The 24,727-nt window shown below is 41.7% G+C and overlaps 1 long non-coding RNA gene across 1 annotated transcript; it reads left to right on the top strand.

The window, feature by feature from the left end:
* The first annotated feature begins 10,832 nt into the window (after nt 1-10,832).
* On the top strand, nt 10,833-24,513 carry LOC115477204. The gene is made up of 3 exons (XR_003943295.1): nt 10,833-10,910; nt 22,345-22,368; nt 24,455-24,513. It is a non-coding gene; the product is annotated as an uncharacterized LOC115477204 (long non-coding RNA).
* Nucleotides 24,514-24,727: the final 214 nt, after the last annotated feature.

Genomic DNA, 24,727 nt, shown 5'->3' with positions numbered 1-24,727 from the left:
GGGCCCAGGTCTGCATACTCAGCTAGCCTTGAGAAGAAGAAGCATTTTCTTCTCCCTGGTAGCTTTTGCCAAGTAGATTTGCACCTGTAGTTATAAAAGCTGCCTCTGTAAGTGCCAGTGGTTGCTGAGCACCCCCACTATTGAGCAAGCTCCTTAATTGGGTCCAGGGAGGGACAATTTATATAGTTTTAGGCATCATCAAATGTTGGTGTCTCTCCCTATACAGACTATGAATTAATATGAGTGTAAACTAATAAGGCCCCTTAAAATAATGTTAATTTATCATACAGCTATATATTTATGGTCATGGATGGATCATAGAAATATAGAGGGAAATTATAAGGTAGAATAATGACAGAAAGGTAAAATAAGTATTGTTATCTCACTGTAATGTTTATTTTCATAGGCCTTCAAGGAAAGCTCAGCGCTCCACTGGCAGTGAATCAGCAGACACCTGGTGTTTTCTCCCACTGTACTGAATACAGCTACATTCTCTCAGTCGCCAGATGTCAGCAGTAAATTATTTTTCTCACACACAAATTTTGCAACTTTATACATTCGAACATATTTTTTTCAATGAAATAAAATGTTTCATCAGTGTCCCATGCTTTTGATATGTGAACTTGTTTGTTTCAACCTCCAACTACCGTGACTATTTACACCTACCCTGAAGGAAAGCACAGCTATAATACTGTCATTTGACAAGTGGCGATGTTTTTCCATCGTTACAACAAACACAAAGCAAACACCTCCTCAGAAAGCAAATGCAGTCTGTGAAAAGTTTAGGTGAATTGTTTTCTTTCCCTTCAAAATTCAAATTCAAGGAACTTTATTGATATTATAAATTGTACTCGTGCTGCCAAACTCAAATTAGCTTCTAAATACATTAACACAGTTACACAATAAGGACCAAACTCTATAAATAGCGTTGAAAAATCAGTGCCCAAAAACAATGCGCTAAGTGCTATTCTATAAACGGCACTGAAAGTTAGGCACCATTTATAGAATATGCTAACCCCCAGATTCTATATAGCACGACTTTATTGCGCATGCAAATACAGTTGCATTAGTTAACAAGCCCGTCAGCGCTGATAATTGCCAATTAACAAGCAATTATAGACACTAATTGGCATTAATTAGAATTTACATGCACAACTGTCTAAGCATATTCTGTAACGTAATGCATGTAAATTCTAAGTTGCGTAGCTGAAAAGGGGGCATGGCCATAGGCGTGGAGTGGGCGGGTCATGGGAGTTTCTAAAAACTATGCACGTTGTTATAGAATACACCTGGTCTGCAACTAATTTAGGTGTCAGGATTTACACCAAGTTTTACTTGCTATAACTGCCCTTGACTAAATCTGGTCACACGGATGGGCACTCAGCATATTCTATAATCCACATGGAAATTTAGGCTTATTCTATAAAGTATGCCTAAACTCTACTTTATAGAATATGCTTAGGCATATTTTTTTCTGTGTGAAGCTTTCAGGCACCATTTATATAGAATCTAGCTCTATGCGCTGTAATACACCAAGTAAACCATGGTATAAATCCTCGCATCTAAATTAAGCGTGGATCCCCCTTATTCTATAACAGCGTGCATAAATTGTAGGAATGCCCTGATCCGCCCCTCCCATGGCCACGCCCCCTTTAGGGGGGCACGTGTAAAGTTTATGCATGGGTCTCCATGACTAAAAACGAGCATATAATTTTTAATTAATGCCAATTAGTGTCGATAATTGATTAGCACCCAATTATTGGTGCTAATTTGCTCATTAATCAATTAAATTGTGCATGTAATTTTAAGCATCATTTATAGAATTTTGGGGTAAATGACGGAAGATAAAGACCTTCACAGTCCATTCAGTCTCTCAACAAGGCAGCCAGAGCTGCAGCTGTCACTCTGTGCAGGTTATAGTTATTCATGATTTTACACTGGTTGGCAATTTGCCATCATACCCACCTCCTATGCGCAGTTAAATATGATGCAGTCTTGGAACAATATAGGTTAAAACCAAAAGTATTAACTTGCTAATTTCAACATTAAGATGTCTTCCCCTCCCCCTTAAGATACACAGCACTCTCAGTTGTAGCCTATGATAATAGAGTAATTTACAATATGCAGACTTGATCTTCATTTGTCTTTTGCCATTTATGGGACATAGGAGGAGGGCACAGGGTCTGTAAACATTCATTGTTTCCCAGGCCTCATGCCGACTGCCACTACTGGGTATAGTTCCAGAGGGAGGGAGCATTCACTGATGATGTGACCCTATTTGGGGTCCAGGTTCACAGTTTGGGAACCACTTCTTCAGAAGCATGAACACAAATGGTTGGATAGAGAATTTGGTAGAGGTTTCATGATGGTCTGTTAGTGATCTATTTACAGAATGATATCAGTCAGAACTTTTGCTTTCCCTTTGACAGATCACCCATTTGTCAGGGTGGTATCAAGTGTTACTGGGATGAGCAAATGACCCATATGTTCATACTACGACTTTAATATTTAACCTTAGACCAGTGGCATACCTAGGGTAGTTGACAACCGGGGCTAGTCATTTTTTAACACCCCCCTCCAAAATCCAGTACAAGGCATACCGAGAATACAAAACACTCAGGACCTATAGAGCAATTCTACCATACCATAAGAAGTCGTTTCTATGAGTCACACAAGGAAAAGGAAAGCATCTTAAACACTACAGTGAGCAATAGAACATCAATTCACCTATTGTAAAATGAAACCAGACAGAATAATACAGATCGTCAATCCTGCACGGTCAATGCCAACTGAAAGCCATGTCTTTTTCACAAACACAGATACACTCTAATCCACTATAGAATAAGTAATCATAAACCTTCTATTTAGACAAAAATCACCACTTTACAAATTAACAAATAGAAATAAAACAAATATAGAAAATAAAATAATACCATTATATTGGACTAATACATTCAGCTTTCAGAGGCCAAAACCTCCTTCCTCAGGTCAAAACAGTATAGTGCTGTTACAGTATCCTATCCTGACCTGACCTGAGGAAGGGGGTTTTGTTCTCGGAAAGTTAGTCAAAATGTATTAAAATTAGTCCAATAAAAAGATTACCTTATTTACATGTTCTGTTTATAAACATTTATTAACACATCTACAATACTACTTTATCCTAAAGCAAAAAAATAAAAAAATATATTTTATTTACAGTTTGTTATCTCTGGTTTCTGCTTTCCTCATCTTCTTTTCACTGTCTTCCTTCCATCCAGCATCTGTCTTCGCTCTCTCTCTGACATCCAGTGTCTGCCCTCTCTGCTATCCCTTCCATCCATTGTCTGCTCCACTGTCTGCCCTTTCTCTCTGCCCCTTCAATCCACCATTTGCCCTCCCTTCCATCCAGGGTCTGCCTTCCTTCTCGCTCCCCTTCCATCCAGGATCTGTCCACTCTCTCTCTGCCCCCTCTTTCTGGCCCCCAGTTGCAGCCCCATTGTCCCACTTGCCACTAGTTCCAGCTCCAGCCCATATCTCCCACCTGCCCCCCCTTTTCAGCCCCCAGTTTCAGTCCCACTAGCCCACCAGTCCTCAGTTTCAGCCCCAGCCCTTTTCTCCCACCAGTCCCGAGCTTCAGCCCCCAGCCACTTCTCCATGTCCCCTTTTCAGCCCCCAGTCTCCAGTTTCAACCCCAGCCCTTTTCTCCCACCAGTCCCGAGCTTCAGCCCCAGCCACTTCTCCCTGTCCCCTTTTCAGCCCCCACAATTTCAGCCCCTGCCCCTTTTCAGCACCCAGTTCCAGTACTAGCCCCCTTATCCCACCTACCCTCCTTTTTAGCCCCCAGTTCCAGTCCCCTTCATCCACATTCCTGCATTAGGGGCCCCCTTTTCAGCCCCAGACCCATTCTCCCACCTGCCCCAGGCATGGCCCCATTCTCCATCCTGCCCCCTTCTCAGACCCCAGTTCTAGCTCCAGGCCCCTTCTCCCATCTGAGCTCCCCCTCCCAGATCCAGTCCCCTTCTCCCATCTGAGACCCCCGATGCAGTCCCAGTCCCCTTCTCCCATCTGAGCCCCCCCTCCCCGACCCAGTCTCCATCTGCCTACCAGCTCCATCCACAGACGACCCTCTTCTCCTGCCACCCGGCACCCCAGCCTTTAAAAAAAATCTGTGAAGCGATGGCACAGCGCAGTGCCTTGCGTCTGCTCTGCGTGTAAAAGAAGCAAATCGCGTCGGCCCTTCCCTCACTGTGTCCCGCCCTCTGCCGCGAGGGTGGGACACAGTGAGGGAAGGGCCGACGCGACTTGCTTCTTTTACACGCAGAGCAGACGTGAGGCGCTGTGCTGCACCGCGTTGCCGCTTCACAGATTTTTTTAAAAGGCTGGGGTGCCCGATGGCAGGAGAAGAGGGTCATCTGTGGACAGAGCTGGTAGGCAGGTGGGGACTGCGGTGCCGGCGGACCACCCCCCCACCTGCTGACACCCGGGGTGGACCGCCTCCACCGCCCCGCCCTTGGTACGCCACTGCCTTTGACAATTTCCCTCTTGAACCTAGGGACTACAGCACTGTAACCAATGAAAGTATAAAACATGAGGGAATTTGTAAGACAAGAGTATCCTTAATGGAAGAGAAGGCAGCATGAGAAGTAGGCAGGAAGACTGAAGAATAAAACCCAAAGCACAAGACATTTTTCTTCTTCATATTTAACTTGTGCTCGAAAAAATGTAGTGGTGCTATGCTTTTTCTAATAGATTTTGGAAAATTCTACCCAATAGATGGAGCTCTTCATTAATGTTTGTGGGCCTTTAATTATGTGAGAGCCATGGAGCAATATTATGATTTTATGCTGTAATTCATTCTATCTGTATGGTTTAGTTGGAAATTCACAAGTGAAAAGCAGATGTGAAAAATATTCAGCAGTTTCATAGAATAAGAAGGTAGCTACATCAACAATTGTATATGCAGGCAATCACAATATAAACTCTTTGTTCTTGTGAAACTGGAGAAATTAACCTCCAAATTCTTTATATGACACCGAAATATCAGCACAGATCCAAGATGCATGTGCAAACAAACTGGTCAATGAGCCATTAACTATCAATTAATTGACCTTAACAATTATTGAAGTTAATTGGCACAAATTTGGTTTTGTATATAAATCTATTGTACTGAATAAAATTATTTTAAATACAAGATTTTCTTCAAATCTGCTTCTTTGCTTTACCACATTGGATCTTGCAGATCGTCTGCCCTATTGTTTTTTGGGTGTGTTCTGAGGACTGGGTTGAGAAGTTACCTGATGCTGGGGTCCACCTTAGGAGTCAGCACTCAAGGAAAAGATCTAGGTGTCATTGTAGACAATACATTGAAATCTTCTACCCAGTGTGCGGCGGCGGCGGTCAAAAAAATAGCAAATAAGATGCTAGGACTTATTAGGAAAGGGATGCAAAATAAGACCAAGAATATTATAATGCCTCTGATTCACTCTATGGTGCAACCTCATTTTGAGGATTGCATTCATTTCTGGTCACTGTATTTCAAAAAAAGATATCACAGAATTAGAAAAGGTTAAAAGATGAGCAACCAGAATGATAAAGGAGATGGAACTCCTTCTATCTTAGTAAAGGCTAAAGAGGTTAGGCCTCTTCAGCTTGGACAAGAGATGGCTGAGGGGGGATATGATTGAGGTATACAAAATCCTGAGTAGTGTAGAATGGGTAGAAGTGAATCGATTTTTCACTCTTTCAAAAAATACAAAGACCAGGGGACACTCAATGAAATTACGTGGAAATACTTTTAAAACAAATAGGAGGAAATATTTTTTCACTCAAAGAATAGTTAAGCTCTGGAACTTGCTGTCGGAGGATGTGGTAACAGCGGTTAGCGTATCTGGGTTTTAAAAAAGTTTGGACAAGTTCCTGGAGGAAAAGTCCATAGTTTGTTATTGAGATGGACATGAGAGAAGCCACTGCTTGACCCAGGATTGGTAGCATGGAATGTTTCTACTATTTGGGTTTCTGCCAGGTAGTTATGTACTGGATTGGCCACTGTTGGAAACAGGATACTGAGCTAGATGGACCATTGGTCTCACCCAGTGTGGCTATTCTTATGTTCTTAAAGTATATAGCATAGACCTGTGCTTCTCAACCCAGTCCTCAGGATGCACCCCAAAAACAGTAGGGCAGATGTTCTGCAAGATCCAATGTGGTAAAATCAAAGAAGCAGATTTAAAGAAAATCTTATATTTAAAAGAATTTTATTCACTACAATAGATAAAAGAACCAGATGCCCGACACAGGCCATGTTTCACCCTTTACAGGGCTGCGTCAGTGGCAAAAAAACTGTTAATGAACATATAAAATCACTGTAAGTATCAAATCATAAAATACAAATGCATAAAAGTAAATAAATGCATAAATGATTACATGATACCACAAACATAATAAAACCTTGCAAATAAAGGAACAGCAATATTAAAAGCAAAACCACTAATAACGAACAAAAATACAGTATTATGGGTAGTTAAATATATATAAACATAAATAAAGTAAATTATTAATTAAAAACATGGAGATGAGATGAGTACATACCCACTAGGTGTAAAATATAGGTATCACGTATGTGATAAAGTAGCTGGGAACAAATAAGAAACAGAAGCCATTTGGAAATCTCTTGCAGTTCATAAGATGACAGTGCAATCTTTTATCCCTCTAATCAGCCATAGCGAGTTTGACAAGCAGCTCCCCATAGCATTCTATATATTTAAAGCACTGGTCAAAAGTGAGCTTAGCAAACAAACAGAAAAAAATATATAAATAGGAGCTATACTGCACCAAGAAACTGCAAATAACTCAAAACACAGCTGCATGGCTGATTTATAAAGTTGCTAAATTTGAATGGGTACCTCCACTATTGATAAGATTGCATTGGCTTCTGATATGGGATGGCACCGGACTACATGTTTAATTTGTTAGAGCTTCCTACAAGAAATGCCATACCAGGCACTAGAGACTTTCTCATTCTCTATTTCCCCAGTTGTAAGTATATCAGATACAAATCAACTCTCACTAGCGGTTTCCCTTACCTAGCTATAAAATGGTGGAATACACTGCCAAAGGGAATAAGCCATATAAATAATTACCTACTATTCTGGAAATCTTTAAAAGCCTTTTTATTGAAAAAGTTCCTATCACAGGATGCCAATCAACTCTCTAAAAATGAAATATAGATCTTATAATAATGTATTTGTTAAAAAATGCTCTAAATGAATTTAAATAACTGTTCATTTTTTTCTTGATTCTATGTTTATTTGTAATGTAACTTCCTACTAATATATGAAAGCCACATTGAACTGATACTACTTTTTGGCAAATGTGGAATGTAAATATCAATAAATGAATAAATAAATAAATAGATAAGAACTCTAAAATCAGCATTTAAAACAGCAGCACATAAGTAGTAAAAGGCTCACTTACTATCTCTCTCCAGCACACTCTGCAGCACAACTTGCAGCTGTGGTGAATTGGATAGTATAAAAAGGCATTATGGGAGAGGTCCTAAGTGCACAGGTCAAAGGTGACTTTACCAAACAAAAAAACTAAAAGTACCCCAAATATCTCATTGTGCCACATAAAAAGCTATATATTACTCGTCAATTCAAATTGCATCCCACCCTCTTTTGATGTGACTTTCTGCTTCCACAAGGGCGGGATGCAGCAGAGAGCAGGCTCCAGGTTTGATGGCCAACGGGCTGTGCAAATCATTGCTGCTGCCTGCTGCTCTCTATGCAGAAATGTGGGTGCATGTTAAGGTATGGGGAGAAGGGGTTCCATCACAGGGGGACATGCCAAGGCCAGGGGGCTCCTAGGATCATGTGGCCCTGTTCAGCTGTCCCTGCCGCCCCTGCCTAAGATTGGCCATGGTTTCCAGCTAGGAACCCACTGCAACGAAAAGAAGAAAAAGGACCCAGCAGTGAGAAAGTGATCTAGAGATATGCAGAGATATGCATACTTTTTCCAACCATGCAAGGATGGAACTGCTTTTTTGAAAAGACTTTGAAGGAGAACATTGAGTTAGCGCAACTTGATTTGCAATGACTGTTAAGTTTTTTAAAAAATTTGTGTGCAGTTTTAAATTGGGGGTTTCACCACAATAAAGGTGAACTATTTATTTAAAAATGCACTACAGAGTACACATTTGTATTTGAGTGGAGTGCAGTTGAAGTTAGTCTACCAAGGTACCAGTAAAGGGCTTGGTGCACTTTGCATCCCCTTGACCATCAGGACCCGATAGCTGAGGGTAAACAAAGTATTTTTGTGTACATCCTTGGGAAAACAGCCTAAAACCACTATCTCAGAGGACCTTGACTACATAATGTGATAAATGTAGGACATGCCTTGTCAGGACCTAGCTACCAGAGGGGGCTCTTATGGTGGAAGAATGCTGTAATGACCTGAAGGGAGCCACTAGAGGGCGCTCAGGAGTAGAAGACGCCTGCATAGATAGGTAGTGACCACTAGAGGGCATTCTAATGGTGGAGGTCCTTGTGTTATTTTGTAGAGGCCACTAAGGGGAGCCCTGCCTCAATGATAAAACCCTGACACAGATAGCTGGAGAGGGGGAGGGGTGGAGGTTTCTCTTGTGCTAAGTCGAAAGGGGAGGGCAGTGTTAGAAAGTAGGAATAGTTCCCTTCAGGAGGCAAGCCCATTGGATAAGGTTCTGTACCTTTTCTAGAATACAGAAAGAGCCTAGGAAGGGTGGGGTTGGTAGGAAGCAACCCTTTAAAAACACCTTTTCTAAAGAACAGAGCAGAAGGAGCCCTCCAAGAATAATGCCAAGTGACTGGACGCTAAAGGAAAGGATTCGGGCTGGAAATCCCATGGCTTGGACACCAAAGGAGGATCTCTAGAGAAAGACAAGGTACTTACCTGAAGTCCAGATTAATGGGAAGGATAAGAAACTTTGATTTGACCACAGTGTCTAATTATTTCACTGGCTCCCTATCCGTTTCCGCATTCAGTTCAAACTTCTCTTATTAACCTATAAATGCATTCACTCTGCCGCTCCCCAGTATCTCTCCACTCTTGTCTCTCCCTACGCCTCCCCTTGGTTACTCCGTTCTGTACATAAATCTCTCTTATCTGTCCCCTTCTCCTCTACTGCTAATTCCAGACTCCGTTCCTTTTATCTTGCTGCACCTCACACCTGGAATAGACTACCCGAGTCTGTACGTCTAGTCCCGTCTTTGGCTGTCCAAACTTAAAGCCCACCTCTTCACCACTGCTTTTGACTCCTAATCACTACTCACTTGCCCTGTCCTTTATCCTCACCTCTTTATTCCCTTACCCTTATTGTTCTGTCTGTTTACCTGTCTTATCTAGATTGTAAACTCTTTGAGCAGGGACTGTCTTTTAGTGTATGGTGTACAGCGCTGCGTATGCCTTGTAGCGCTATAGAAATGATAAGTAGTAGTAGTAGTGTGGAGGGAACACTGTGAGCCTTGATACTTACCTGAAGTCCAGAATAATGGGGAGGATAAGGAACTTTGATTTGGCCACAGTGTGGAGATAACACTGTGAACCTTGAAATAAGACTCTATTATCAACAGCCGGGGGTGGAGGACAGGATTGTAAAGTTTATTTATTTATTTATTGCATTTGTATCCCACATTTTCCCACCTATTTGCAGGCTCAATGTGGCTTACATAGTTTTGGTAAGACATTTTATTTTATTTTTTGTTACATTTGTACCCCGCGCATTCCCACTCATGGCAGGCTCAATGCGGCAGACAATGGAGGGTTAAGTGACTTGCCCAGAGTCACAAGGCGCTGCCTGTGCCGGGAATTGAACTCAGTTCCTCAGGACCAAAGTCCACCACCCTAACCACTAGGCCACTCCTCCACTCCATAGTCATTCCAGGATGTCAGATACAAAGATTAATGTACAAAGATTAATGTGGCTTACATAGTTTTGGTAAGACATAGTCATTCCAGGATATCAGATATAATTGGTAATGTACAGACATTAAGTAAGGGAAGAGGGAAGGAGGATGTTAGGTAGGATAGTGTAGAAAGTGGACTTTAATAATTGGGTGGGTTGGTGAGGTAGTTTTGTACGTCTATGGGTTTTCTTTGTAGGCCTTGTCGAATAGATGTGTCTTCAAGGATTTGCGAAAGTTAGTTATTTCGTCAATGGTTTTCAGGGCTGTAGGTAATGCATTCCACAGCTGTGTTGAGATGAAGTAAAGTCCGGTCCAAGGGGTGGTGTTTTTATCTGAGACCCTCATCTCCCAGTGGAGGGCTCAATTGAAGAGAGTGTAATGAATTGTTTGTCGAAAGAAGAGTAACCCCTCCAGAGTGGTTAGCAGAAACTAATTGGAGTGGATTTGCATTTAGAATGGTTAATTTGTATATCCTGGGAAGCCGGCAAACCATGTATTGAATAACTGACCCACATGTTTCCCATTGGAGGGCTCAGTTCAAGAGTGCTTGCTAAAGTGTTTGGTACAAGAAGACTACCCCTTCAGAGTAATTAAAAGTATAGCCTGTGAGAGAAGGTTTGCCTTCTGAGTGGTTAATTTGCATATACTGTGAAACCTGTTTTTCAAATGGTATTTCCAGACAAGTGCCAGGCGGTTCAAGGAGGGCAACAGAGCTGTGACATGTTACTGGGGAAAACTTCAGAGGAGGGAATGGTGAACGAAATAACAGATGTCTTATGATTATTCACCCTGAGTTAATGGGGAGATGTGCAGATTTTATTTGAAAGAGAAATGAAGCGCTTGAAAAAGAACTTTTCTATGGATTCTTTTCTTGTAGAGGAGTTCAGGCTCCCTTGTGCTTCCTGTTGAGAAGGAGGAAATGCTACATGGTTATCCCTTGTTAAAAGGAAAGAGGATCCTATTGGAATTTCCACCATACTTTCCCTGGATGGGGTAAGTGTTAGGAGAAACTCAAGACTACACTTAAGTGTTAGGAGGAACTCAAGACTACACTTTCTGTTGAAAATGGAGAGCATCACAAGTTATATGAACAGTTTTTTTTCACTTGCAGTTTCATGCTATTGTTTATGTGTTAGTCATGTCCTTTAAAATTGATGTTCACCCCTTGATAGTTCCTTTGCCTTTGGATTGTGCTTGTTCTTTTTCTTCTAACCTTTTATTATAATTTTCAAAAACGCATTCAAAAAATAACAAGAATATAAGTACCCATACAAAATACACATGAATTCCAAAGAAAACAATCTGTTATTAAGCCCACATGAAGAACTCAGTTAACAAAAACAAGTGGGATAAGCATGCAGTGCATGGTTCATGATATTATTTCCTACTCCTGTGTGTCTCTATTATGTGGTCTGTGTATGCACAGCATTTGTTGTATCTGTGGAAAGTGGCTAGGCGTGGTGGTGCAGTTTGCAGAGGATATTTTTGAGAGTTGGGGCAGTTTGTGAGGTGGTGAGGCAGTTGCAGGGCTTAGAATTTGAAGGGTGGGACAGTTTGTGGTATATTGAGAGTTGCTGGGGCTATCTTTTGGGGGGGGCAGTTTGCAGGATGGTGGTTCAGTGGTAGTTGTGTGGGGGTAGTTTTAGGGATAGGAGTATTTTTTTTTGGTCATGGGGAAGTTAGCAGGGTGGCGGACCAGTTATGGGGATAGTTTTCAGGGGTGGGATAGATATGGGGCTGGGGCAGTTTGTGTAGCTGTGGTATAATTGAGTGAGGATAATATTTGGGGGTGGGGCAGTTAGAAGGGTGGTGGATCAGTTGTGAGAGCCTTGTTTGGGTGGGACAGTTTGTGGTATATTGAGATTTGTAGGGGCTATTTTGTTTTGGGGGGGGGGCAGTTTGCAGGATGGTGGCACAATGGTAGGGCTAAGACAGTTGTGTGGGGGTAGTTTTTGGGGATGGAGCAGTTAGCAATGGAGTATTTTTTGGCCGTGGGGCAGTTAGGGTGGTGGACCAGTTATGGGGGTAGTTTTCAAGGGTGGGTTAGATCTTGGGGTGGACTAGTTTGTAGGGATAGGTCAGTTTGCAGGGGGCTGGGGCAGTTTGTGGGGTTGTGGTGTAATTGAGTGAGGGTAATATTTGGGAGAGGCTTGTTTGGGTGGGGCAGTATGTGGGGTATTGTAGGGGGTAATTTTTGATGTGGTTTAGTTTGAATGGTGCTAGTGAGAGATTTATGAGGGTAGTTTTTGGGTGTGGGGTGATATGTTTTGGGTGTGGGAGAGTTGCAGAGTATAGATTTTGGAGATGAGACAAGGGTTGATGTGGCATTAGTGGGGGCAGGTTGCATGATAGCAGTAAAGATTTTAGGGAGCAGTTTATGGGGTTTTGGGCAAGTTTCAAGGGGTAGTTTCAGGGGGTGGGACAGTTGCAGAGGTTATTTTTTCGGGGTGGGACATTTGAAAGGGGTAATTCTTGGGGTGGAGCAATTTTCAAGGGATTGATCCAGTTATGAGGAGGTAATTTAGGGAGGTGGAGCAGCTTTCAGGCTAGTGGGGCAGTTATAGTGGTAGTAGCAGCTTGTGGGATGGCGGGGCAGTTGTGTGGGTAGTTTTGAAGGGTGGGGCAGTTTGTACAGGAGAGTATTTTTTGGGTTGGGGTAGTTTAGGGGGTATGGAGAGTAGAGAACAGGGACAGGCAGTTTGAATACTAGAATTCCCTAACTGCAATATTTCACTTTATATAAGTTTCTATACTACAGCATCTGGAACTCCTTCCATTAAAATGCATTGGACCATTATTTGGTGGGGGGCGGGGGGGGGGGGGGAGTAATTTTCTAGAACCCCAAGTCAGATTTGCTCCATTTTCAACTTGTGTCTTTTTATTGTTTTTTTTTCTCTTGGGCTAATTTTCATCCCAGTCCATTATATTTTTGGACACTTATTTTACTCCCAAACATTCTTGACCCCTCTTGTATAATTCTTTCTAACTTCTGTCAGGTTGTAAAGAATTAAAAGATAAAAACAACAAAAAGGAAATTTGGATGTCTAAACGCCACATAAGCACCCTCAAAAAGAAAAGAAAACAAAGAACCCTCCCATAGTACACCTAATACATCAGCCATGTTTTATCCCGAAGAAACTTTCCTAACTGCATTGAATCAAAAACAATAATAGTAATAATGGTTTCCCTGGAAACCTGCTAAATACATACAAGGAAAGTGCAAATCAAAAGTATTCTGAATAGACAGTACCTTAGATTTCATCTGCAAAAAAGATTTTCTATGCTATTGTGTAGCTGTCCACAGAACAATAAATGTGTTCTTTAAAAGTAAGTTCTAAGAATAAGCAATTTATCATATGCTGAGAGAAAGGAGAGGAGAATGTCTCTTGGCAATGTCATCCTGAGAAGCCTCCAAAACCTGGGTCAGAGCAAGGCTCTTGGGAGTCTTCACCAAGTACAGCCTACTTTCTGTCCCACTTTGATGAGTAATATGCCTAAGAGTATAATAACACTTCAAAATAAGTCAGACTGGGGACTTCCTGCAAACCGTTGCTCTGTCAGTGCTGACAGTAGGTCTCCAAGCAAGACTAGACACTTCTGCATGTGAACTTTCAACCCACTTCTTCGTCAAAGTGTGTGAATCCCAGCTTAGATGAATCCTAAAACCTCATGACAACAGCAATGGCAGACTTCAACTGCCTTAAGTGACCCTAGTGGCTCTGCAACTTCAATAAACCCTGAGTTTGAAACCCAAGTAGAGAAGGATTCACATCCGAGGACCTGATGGAGCTATCACAACACATCTCTTCACTTTCTCTTTCTTTCCACTATGGAACTTGGACCAGTTTTAGCTCCTATAAATGCTTAACAGTTATGTTCTTCCATCTTGATTCTGTTTGTCACCTCCAGCCGATCATACTGTCAGGCATTGTACACAAATCTCCTCATTCTATAACAAGCTACCTAAAGGTAGGCACTGATTTGCACACTCAGATTACAGTATACTAGCACTTACACATGTAAATATTACAGATTTGTGCTTAAATGCTAGTCGTGTGCTAAGCGGTATTCTATAATCTTAGTGGTCGATATTCAAAGCAATTTAATTGGTCAGAAACAGCTCCTGGCAAGACCTGTTCAGGGCTAACTGCCAGGGCCAGTGTTAAGGGTGGGCAAACAGGACAATTGCCCTGGTCCCTCATGAAACTGGGGGCCCCAAACCTGCCTGAAGTTGAAAGAGGGACAATCTGCAAGCAAGCTTTGGGGCCCCCTCCCCAGCATTTGCCCTGGGTCCCATCATGTCTAGCACCAGCCCTGCTAACTGCTAATTTTCAGTGACACTTAACCGGTTAGTGCCACTGAAAATAACAGGTTAGCGTCGAACTGAAAACCGGCTATTTTGGGGGATGTTCCAAGGTGAAGCCGGCACTTGGCTGGTGTAAGCACCAATATTCAGCACTTAACTGGCCAGGATAACTGCATAAATAGGATCGCATAAAAGTCAGTTCTAGAACAGTGTCTTTTACATACCAAGGTGGAACATTTAGGCATTCGTTTTTACTCCTGCCATGGACATAGCACAAGTGAACACACCTAAATGTTGGCATGTAAATGCTCACTTATATTTGTGTTCTATAACACAATCTGGGTGCCTAGATCCCCTTATAGAATTTGTCTTTCATGCCCATCATTTTGGCACCTAATTTTTGGTGCAATTTATAGATTTGCCCCCAAAAAGCATCTAACATGCGCTACATACAATTGGTGCATGCTATGCATAATTAGTGCATGCTATCTGGCATTAGTATATACTGTCTGCAGTTAGTGCATGGTATTATTCTCAAGTGTATGCCATTGCGACAAACACCACACAGCCGCCTTTTATGCGATATGAGACTCAAATATCAAAACTATTTTGCTAAAACACTATCCTGCTTATAATTGAAAAAGAAAAACGCCTAGATTTCGACCCAAATTGGGAGATAGACGTTTATCTCACAAAAACGAATAAAGCGGTATAATCGAAAGCCGAATTTGGATGTTTTCAACTGCACTCCGTCGCGGATGCGGACAAAGTTGATGGGGGCGTGTTGAAGGCGTGGTGAAGGCGGAACTGGGGCGTGGTTATCGGGCGATCAGAGATGGGCGCCTTTCGCCGATAATGGAAGAAAAATATGCGTTTGTAGCTAGAATTTAGGGCACTTTTCCTGGACCCTGTTTTTCCACGAATAAGGCCCCAAAAAGTGCCCTAAATGACCAGATGACTACTGGAGGGAATCGGGGATGACCTCCCCTGACTCCCCCAGTGACCCCCTCCCACCACAAAATATGCCGTTTCACAACTTTTTATTTTCACCCTCAAATGTCATACCCACCTCCCTGGCAGCAGTATGCAGATCACTGGAGCAGTTATTAGGGGGTGCAGTGGATTTCAGGCAGGTGGACCCAGGCCCATCCCCCCTACCTGTTACACTTGTGCTGGTAAATGGGAGCCCTCCAAACCGCCCCCCCCAAACCCACTGTACCCACATGTAGGTGCCCCCCTTCACCCCTTAGGGCTATAGTAATGGTGTAGACTTGTGGGCAGTGGGTTTTGAGGGGGATTTGGGGGGCTCAACACACAAGGGAAGGGTGCTATGCACCTGGGAGCTCTTTTACCTTTTTTTTTTTTGTAAAAGTGCCCCCTAGGGTGCCCGGTTGGTGTCCTGGCATGTGAGGGGGACCAGTGCATTACGACTCCTGGCCCCTCCCATGAACAAATGCCTTGGATTTATTCGTTTTTGAGCTGGGCGCTTTCATTTTCCATTATCGCTGAAAAACAAAAACGCCCAGCTCACAAATTGTCAAATAAAACATGGACGTCTATTTTTTCCGAAAATACGGTTCGGTCCGCCCCTTCACAGACCCGTTCTCGGAGATAAACGCCCATGGAGATAGACATTTTCATTCGATTATGCCCCTCTATGTGGGAAAGAACATAAGCAGGAGCCTCTTGAATAGTACTATATAGAAATAAATGAAGCCTCAACTGTCCAGGGTAGGGTTACCATACATCCGGATTTACCCGGACATGTCCTCTTTTTGAGGACATGTCCGGGCGTCCGGACGGGTTTTGCCAGTCCGCCTGTTTGTCCAGATTTCTATCCTAACCTCCCCTCACTTTACTTTCTATCTACTGCCGTGGTGGTCTAGTGACCTCTTCGGTGCAGGAAAGAGCCCCCTCTTTCCTTCCCGGAGTGCTGCCTTGCCCTGCATTCTGTTGCTGTGACGGTCTCGGGATTCAAAATGGCTGTCGAGAGTTGAAGCGGCCTTGCAAGACTTCAACTCTCGGTGGCCATTTTGAAGCAAGGACAGAGCTCCAGGCAGGAAGGAGGGGGCTCTTTCCTGGCCCGAAGAGGTCACTAGACCACCAGGGCAGTAGATAGTAAGTAGGGGGAGGGGAGTGGAGGTGATGGGGAATATATGACCCAGGGGGAGGGGAATATATGACAGGGTGTATGGGCAGGGCAAGGGGTAGGGCAGGGGGCAGGACGTGTCCTCTTTTTCAGATGACAAAATGTGGTAACCTTAGTCCAGGGAAACCCCCAAAAGGCTTCTGTCACTGGCTCCCACTGATAACAGAAAAAGAGCAGTGAAAAAACTCCCATAGGAGAAAAAAACCCATTTCTACAACCATATCAGCCAATATATATACAATATGCCTAATACTTATGGACTGTCCCGAAACAGTGGCTTTAATTAAAAAAAAAGACAAAAGTCAAACATTCCACATATGTGCACTTTGGAATAAAAATCCAAAAAAAAAAATCACTTAGCTGAAACCTAAACGCTCCACGTCTGATAGTTTTGATATTTGTGTATTTTGTTATCCATTGGTTTTGTCTTTTTTGTAATATAAGACTCAAATTTGGCCACATAATATGATGCAGGAAATAATAAACCTAAATTTACATTGTATTTTTCTCCATGGCAATATATTCCAGGTAAAGATGCTTAGGAAATGGGAATACATGATCAGACAGGAGAAAACAAACAATAGAAAAACACAGTTTCACGGGAAACATCTGAAATTTGGCAAAGCCTAGGACATGAAAGACGAAATGCAGTAGAAATGGTTTCCAACTGCTCTGGAGTGCATCTGTTAATGGAGGAAAGTGCTCCTTATTACAGAGGTGTCTGCTATGCCATTTCACTGAACATTGCTTTGAGATGCTCAGTAACAAATTGGCAGAGAATGACTGCCATGAAGAAATGGGTGCTTTTGAGATTTTCTTGTGCATTCCCTGCAATGACACTGCTGAGCAGGGATACAGGAATACATCGCTCATTTTCTGGAGAAAGAAACTGCTCTCATGTAGCCTTTATCTCTTATTTATTTATTAGGATTTATTTACCACCTTTTTGAAAGAATTCACTCAAGGTGGTGTACAGTAAGAATAAATCAAACATAAGCAATAGACAATTACAGCAGTAAAAATATTCAAATAACAGTACAAAGTATGGCATAGTACACTATTTACAATGTTAGCACAGTACGTAATAGAACACTTTAATAGACAGTGTAGGGTATAAGCAAAGAAAGAGCATATAGATAGGTAAGAGGAGTTAAAAAAATAAGGCAACTAATTTAAAGAATTGAATTTACTACTACTACTACTTAACATTTCTAAAGCGCTACTAGGGTTACGCAGCGCTGTACAATTTAACATGGAAGGACAGTCCCTGCTCAAGGAGCTTACAATCTAATTTAACTCTTTGCTATGTATCCTATATCGTTTATTGTAAGCCACATTGAACTCAGACTCGTTTGGGATAATGTGGGCTATAAATGTCACAAATAAATAAATAAAGTTGCACACGAGGTCGGAGAAGATAAAATGTTATCTTGGCTAGGGTGGAGGGTAGAAGTGGAAAAACATGTCCTGCTGCAGTATATGCAGCCCGTGTCACTCCTTGTGTATGTGAGTGAAACTACCAAGTTAGTTACTTCTTCCATTAAAGGCCTGGTTGAAGAGCCAACCTTTCACCTGTTTCCTGAAGTACAGATAGTCTTGTGTTAAGCGGAGCCTTTCAGGGAGTGCATTCTAGAGTGTGGGACTACTCCAGAGAAGGCTCGCTTGCGGGTATCACATTCACATCTCGTAATGTCTTTTGGAGAGGGTGTGGTTAGGGATACTCCTTGGGAGGACCTTGGTGTCCTTGGAGGTGTGTAGCGGGTCATCCTGTTCTTCAAGTACTTGGGGCCATTTCCTTTAAGGGCCTTGAAGATCAGACATAGATACAAGAGCTTAGTGATGAGAAAGAGCTGTGTGAAATTTAATAAAGTTGAATTCACTGAGATTTTGTACTAGTTCTTGAGGGAAAGGGAATCTGTGCCATCAATTTTCAATAAGCAAATGATCTTTTATAGTGGCCTTCTGTCACATGAGGGTATTCATATTACTTTTTGCACAATGTGTTGCAATGATTCTTTTCTCTGACTACTCTTTTGCTTAAAATCCTTTCTAGATGTACCTCCCCCTCCAAAATTTTCCCTGAATTTGGGAGGGGAGGCTTGTTTGACAGATGCCTCCATCGGGGCCAGCTCTATCGTTCCCTCCCTTTTTATATCTCTGGCACCCTGATGCCTCTACCCAAGGAGAAAGGGTATTAATGGGTAGATTTCTCTTCCCTTTCTCTCAGGAGCTAGTACAAACTCTCGGTGAATTCAACTTTCTTAAATTTCACACAGCTCTCTTTCATCACTAAGCTCTGTCCACTCTGACAGCCTCTCCCAGCTCCCACAAAACCTCTCACATCACTATCACCTGTGATCTTGTCACAGTGACAGATCCCAGAACTCACTCTGTAAGAGCCAACTTTTCAAAATGATTGGGATGCTCAACTCGGCACAAATTGCCAAGCACATATAAAGGAAATTAAAGCATGGTGGGTTGTGAACATAACTGGCCAGGCTGTCTTTAAATGAAGAGCACAGCTGGAGGTGCACACACAGGGAGGACTCGAGGGTAAAAGGGGAAGAATTGCAAGTCTCACCAGTTTCTCTTCCTCCCCAAGCCCAACTCATTGCCACAGTTTACCATCCTACTTCCAACCCATCTACACCACACTCACACTATACCTTCCAGTCCACTCTGGCCCATCTAAACAACCCATATTCTCCCCTTTCCAGCCAGTCCTCGGTAGTCCCTTTTCCCTACCTAACCTGTGCACAACATACACTTTCTCTTCTCTGAGATCAACCCCACTTCTTTCTCAGTCCCTCCCTGCCTTAATGTTGTCTTCTTCCTCTCATCTTCAGTTTTTTCCCTCACTTCTTTCTTCCAATGTATAGTTTTGGGGTAAGGTACTGGTACTTAATACCTGCACCCTGTACCTACTTCACTCCCCCATTCTATACTTCTCTGCTCCCTACTGCCTTCTGACCTGACCTGACTTGTTTCCTACTAATTCCTCCCCCCATTATATTCCCCATGGAGAAAACTGGGCAACCTATACATGTAAGTGCAGACACTTAGAGGTGTAGTTATCAACGTGAATGCTGCTAATTAAATACATAAACCACATTCATTCTTTATTTTTTTTTAATTTGGAGGTGGAGATACATAGTGGGGTATTAAGAATACCATTCTTGACCCCTCCTAGAAATAGCTGGCTAAATCAAGCACTTTTGGGAAACATGTCCCTGCAAAGTAGCAGCTATAAATCCTAGCCTTGAAAATATTGGTCCATACACATGCATTCTCTTTCTGAAATTGGGAATACATATGTGAGCCACTGAGTGAAAAGGTACCAAAAGTGGAGTATGAGACTTATTATACCATATGATAAAAGGATATCAACTGCATAATCCTGCTGTATTTCAGCCTCAGCTATGGACTAATTATGTCTCTAAAAAAAATGAGAAACATTTACATTAAAAAAGTAATTAACCCCAGAAATCACATACCCCACATAAAAATTGTAAAAACAATTGCACAGTCCCATTCTACTGGCCCTATAGTAAACAAAATTTTCAAAAAAATAGGTTGCCCCTCCAAACGTTTATAGCCTTTATTTCTGTTATTTGTAACCCCACTTTTGGTACCTTTTCACTTGGGGGGGGGGGGGGGCACATATATAGATTTTAGTCCTAAACAAGCCCTGCCTAATATCAATAGTATGGATTTCCACATGTAAATAGCAGCTTTCTGAAATCAATACTTACAATGTACACCATATATATGTAAATACCATTATAGAGCTTGTAATGCAAGGGCCATGGCGTCCTCCAATAAAAGGTTGTAATGTAAGCTGGGTTTTTTTTGAGGGGGTACTTGGGGGTACTGAGTACCAGCACCTTTTCCGTGGTCTGCTAAAATTGACCCACGGACCTCAAGTTTAATGATAGAGCTCAGGCTCTACACACCAATTCTGTCTTGTCGTAGATTCTGTGACTGGTTGCAGGGGGCCTTGCTATTATGGGGTGGGTCCCTCAGTGATCTCCCCACTCCTGAAGAATGGCCTAGCATTTGAGTACCAGCACCTTTTTTGCTAGAAAAAACATACTGCATGTAAGAGTGGAGTTTATTTATTATGTACGTCCTGACCTTTGGGGTCACCCTAGGCAGTCACCTAGAGTGTGCTCTGGAGCATGAGAGCTGAACCAGTGGCGTAGCTACAGGGGAGGTCTCGGGGGCCCAGGCCTCCCCATTCCTATCTCAGGCCCCAGCCAGGTTCCTGATATTTAGGCACACTTACCATCGAGAAAATGAAGTTTGCTGCTGCTGAGGAGTAGGGTTGCCAACTGGCTGGTTTGGCAATGGCCAGGCCAGCTGCCAGCAGAACCTTAAAACTGGCACTCCCTAGCAACATGACCAGGCTCCCTACACTGGAAGCAAATTATAATACCAGTTGAAGTTCTTTGGGACCTTCTTGGCTCTCTGAAATTGGCAAGGTTAGTGTTAGGATGATTTTAGGTATCCCTTAGTCTTTCTCTCTGATTTAGTTGACACTTTCACATTCTTCCTCTTGACGTTTATTCATGCGTGATCAAGTGGGTTAGCTGATTTAACATCGCCGCCATCATTGTTTCATCAGCTGTAGCACAATCTTTGCTCTCTTCCCGGTCTTGGTAAAACTATTTTTGGGTACTCTTTATATTTAGTTGGCATCAATTCCCCACCTGCCCATCTTATGGCAGCCTGCATCAAATCAGCGAAGCCTATTCCTGGATTGTCTTCGTGTCTTTTTGTAATCTCTCTTTTTGGAGTTTCATATTTTAATCCCATAATGAACTGTTCTTTTAAAGTTTCATCTGGATTTCCAGTTCTCCGTCTCTTTTCATTATGACCTGCAGTTTTTCTTGAAGCTTATAACTACTTAACCATACACTGTTTCTTTTTCACCTTGCCTTTTATTATAAAACTATTGTATCTCAAATCTCTGAGCGACCTTACCACCATATACTTGATGAAGACAGCCCAAAATTTCTTCCACTGCACAATCATGTGGTAGCGAATATTTTACTGTGTCAGCAGTTAATCTTTTGAGGTGATGTTGTACAACCTTCTCTTGATCTCTAGGAGTTCCCAGCATAGATTTAGCAGCTTTATCTATCCAATCTTCTGTCTGCAAATCATCCGATGCTCAAGGAAATCCATAAAAATCTGGCAGGGTACGATCTTGTGCGATTACTTTAGTGTTCACAAACTGAGGCAACATTTCTCTTCATTCTTCACCATTCCTACAAGCCTCCTTCTTCTTCTGCTCATAGTCTCAATCACACACAGAGAAGTGGGCTTGATATGGAAACAGAGTCTCTCACCCCACCCAAAAAAGGGAAAAGCACACCAAAACTTAAACAGTCACACAATACCTAAAATAAAACTTTCCTAAATTTTCAGCAATCTACCCCAAAGCCCTAGGAAAACATTTACCACATTTAATCCCAAATTTAAGCAATTTAGGAACACAAAACTTAGAAAAATCCTGCTATGTCAAAAATTTGTAAACCCACTCTGTTTCAGAGTGTGTTCAGCTCTACCGTACCTGATGTTTGTAGTCAGGCAAAATACCTTGAGCTGAATCTCTGCAACAAGTGAAGACAAACTAGCTACATCTTCCAAACTCAAAGATTAGAAGTTAAGCGGGACCAGAATCAATAAGATAGAAATTCATTTTTATTACCTTCTGAAATTTGTTGGTGTTGTAACAGTTTACTTTTATGGTCAAATAACATTACATTAGTCACATAAAATCTTTGTCTAATGTGAAATTATAGCTAACATTTTTTAAAACTTGTTTTACAGTATTTTTGTACAAATTTTATATAAGTGCTGTGACACACTGGAATGAACATATGCCACAGATAAGTTTTCACTTAAATAAGAACTGATTCTTTGTGCAATTGTTATTTCCCTCTTTTTCTGGAACCTTATCGCATCAGAACTCAGCTCAAGACCCAACTCAGGTAAGTGTTTTCTATTATGTTTCCCCTGACAATGACCCCTTTTGATGCTATGTGCAGGTTTACTTAGCTGTAGAACTCTTTTCTGACTTGAACACTTTGGTCTCTCTTGTGTGTGGGGGCCCTTAGGTGATCTCCAGGGATGATCTCTGGTGTTCTTCTTCTGTCATTTTAACCTAGCTTATCCCAAAATAACAGGAAGCAAAACCCTTTCTCCCTAACCAAATTCAACGGGTTTGCAATCTGGGGTTATTTACCAAATACTCTGTGGCCACACTTTCTAGGGCAAATAAAACAGATAATTGTATGCCCTACCTTCCAGGCCCTATTCTTTTTTTACTGTTACCCTATTATAATGAAGAGCTTTGAGGATCCCTGTACCTCACTGCAGCCACTCATTCACTCTGTTCTTTTAACTGTACTGAAACCATGCAATTCACTCAAATTCTCTTACAATCATTTCAAGCAAAATTCAGACATTAACTTCTTTAAAGAAATCTACTTTCCTTTCAGACCTACTCACTCCACATCCATCTTAAACCACTCTTTTCACATGAGGTTTAAAACTTCCCTAAAATTTCTGGTACTCACACATAAGACACTTTCAAAATTTCTCTAATTAATCTGGAAAAGATTCCTTTCACACTCAATCAAAATAAATTAGGCTTTCTTTCACTTTTATGCAGACAGCTCAGCACAACACAATAGCTTCGTCTGCTCTTCCGCAACAGCCAAGAGAGCTGTTTCCAGGGAAATGCTAACTCTGCTTGGACACCTGCCTTGTTCTAGCTTAGAACCTTTAGTTTTTTTTCTGCTTCACATGGAACCCTTTTGAACTGACAGAATCTCCATTTTGATTTCAAGTTTTCCCATAAGAAATAATGGGGAAAATATATACAATATCCCACCATGCTATTGTAGGACTACTATACCAACACTGCAGTCTTCTTACATTTCAAAAAATATATATTTTCAGAGGTCATCCCACCTTTTTCTCAAGTTTAACCATTTAAAATGTCCCAAAACTTCTCAAAGTTCCTCAGAACAATTCATTCAACATCTCATACACCCCCTGACGAATTTGATGTAATTGACGAAGTTTAAAGAAACAACGTGAGTAATAACATTTACCTGAGGCTCAAAAGAAAGAGTAGTGCCCAAAATAACACCAAGAACCTTTGAAGTTCTTTCACCCTTTAGAGAGACTGTCAGAGCTGAATGGTATTCTATAAGGGGCATTCTGGGATCGGCGCTCTTTATAGAATAGTGCGTAACACTGGGATCCATGCTCAACTTTGGGCACAAGGAGTTATACCAAATGAAGGTGTAAATCCCGGCATGCGAGTTGGGCATGGATCTGCGCTATTCTATAACACTATGTGCATATTTTAAGTGGATTCCCCTGACCTGCTCATGCTCCTCCCATGGCCACACCCCCTTTGCAGATCCACACAGAAACACTTAGGCGCTAGTCTACCAATGGGAGTATAAGTGTGTTTTCACACAGATCTGCCATTTTTGCCTCATTTTGGTGCCTTGCATGCGTTAGAATGCTTTTCCTTGCTGAAAATTCAGTACAGAAGTGGCCCCTAAATGTTCAGCGCCATATAAAGAATTTCCCCCAATGCATGAGAATGTTTACTATGAGGAACAACCAAAATATGCACACATTTTTGCAAAGGAGCCTTATGTCTACAAATGCACAGAAGCCTGGCACACTAGCTCCTCTGTGCAAACATATGCACATTTTAATATGTTGCCTTCAAATTGCATTACAACTATTCAGTACTTTTGATAGAGTTTGTTAAGACCTATAACATGTTTTAAGTACAAAACATTAAAACTTCTTTATAGATGTTTTATCTCTATGGTTATAAATAAGATCAATATTCGTATGCTTCTAAAATTGTTTTTATTGCTGTGGTAACAATCCTTTTGTTATCTCTGAGCCTTTGTGACTCATGCTGATATTCTAATAAAATGACTGCATGAGCCTTAATAAGTTGACCATTATACAAACCTCCAGTACATTATAAATCCTGAATCATGGAGTGTTAGGCACTAAATTCTGAAACTTTATCATCTATAGGCTCAAAGCAATTTCCAAGGAACTCCTGCTGGAATCTTAGCATTTCATCAACACTGGCAGCTCTAACACTAATAGACAAGTTATTATTCAGAAAAGGAGCGAGATGGAAATTCTTGTATTTCTGAGCAGTGTCACTCAGGAAGCGTTGCCTGCAGTAACACAATCAGCCTGCACATTCTTGACTTATTTTTACATTGTCAGTTTGTCTTGCAAGTGTTATCTATGCTTTTATGGTTGAAATTAACAGTTAAATTCATGCCTCCTGTGATCTCT

The sequence above is a fragment of the Microcaecilia unicolor genome, chromosome 9, assembly GCF_901765095.1.
Source record: "Microcaecilia unicolor chromosome 9, aMicUni1.1, whole genome shotgun sequence".
Taxonomy (NCBI): domain Eukaryota; kingdom Metazoa; phylum Chordata; class Amphibia; order Gymnophiona; family Siphonopidae; genus Microcaecilia; species Microcaecilia unicolor.
This window is presented reverse-complemented; position numbering and strand designations above follow the sequence as displayed.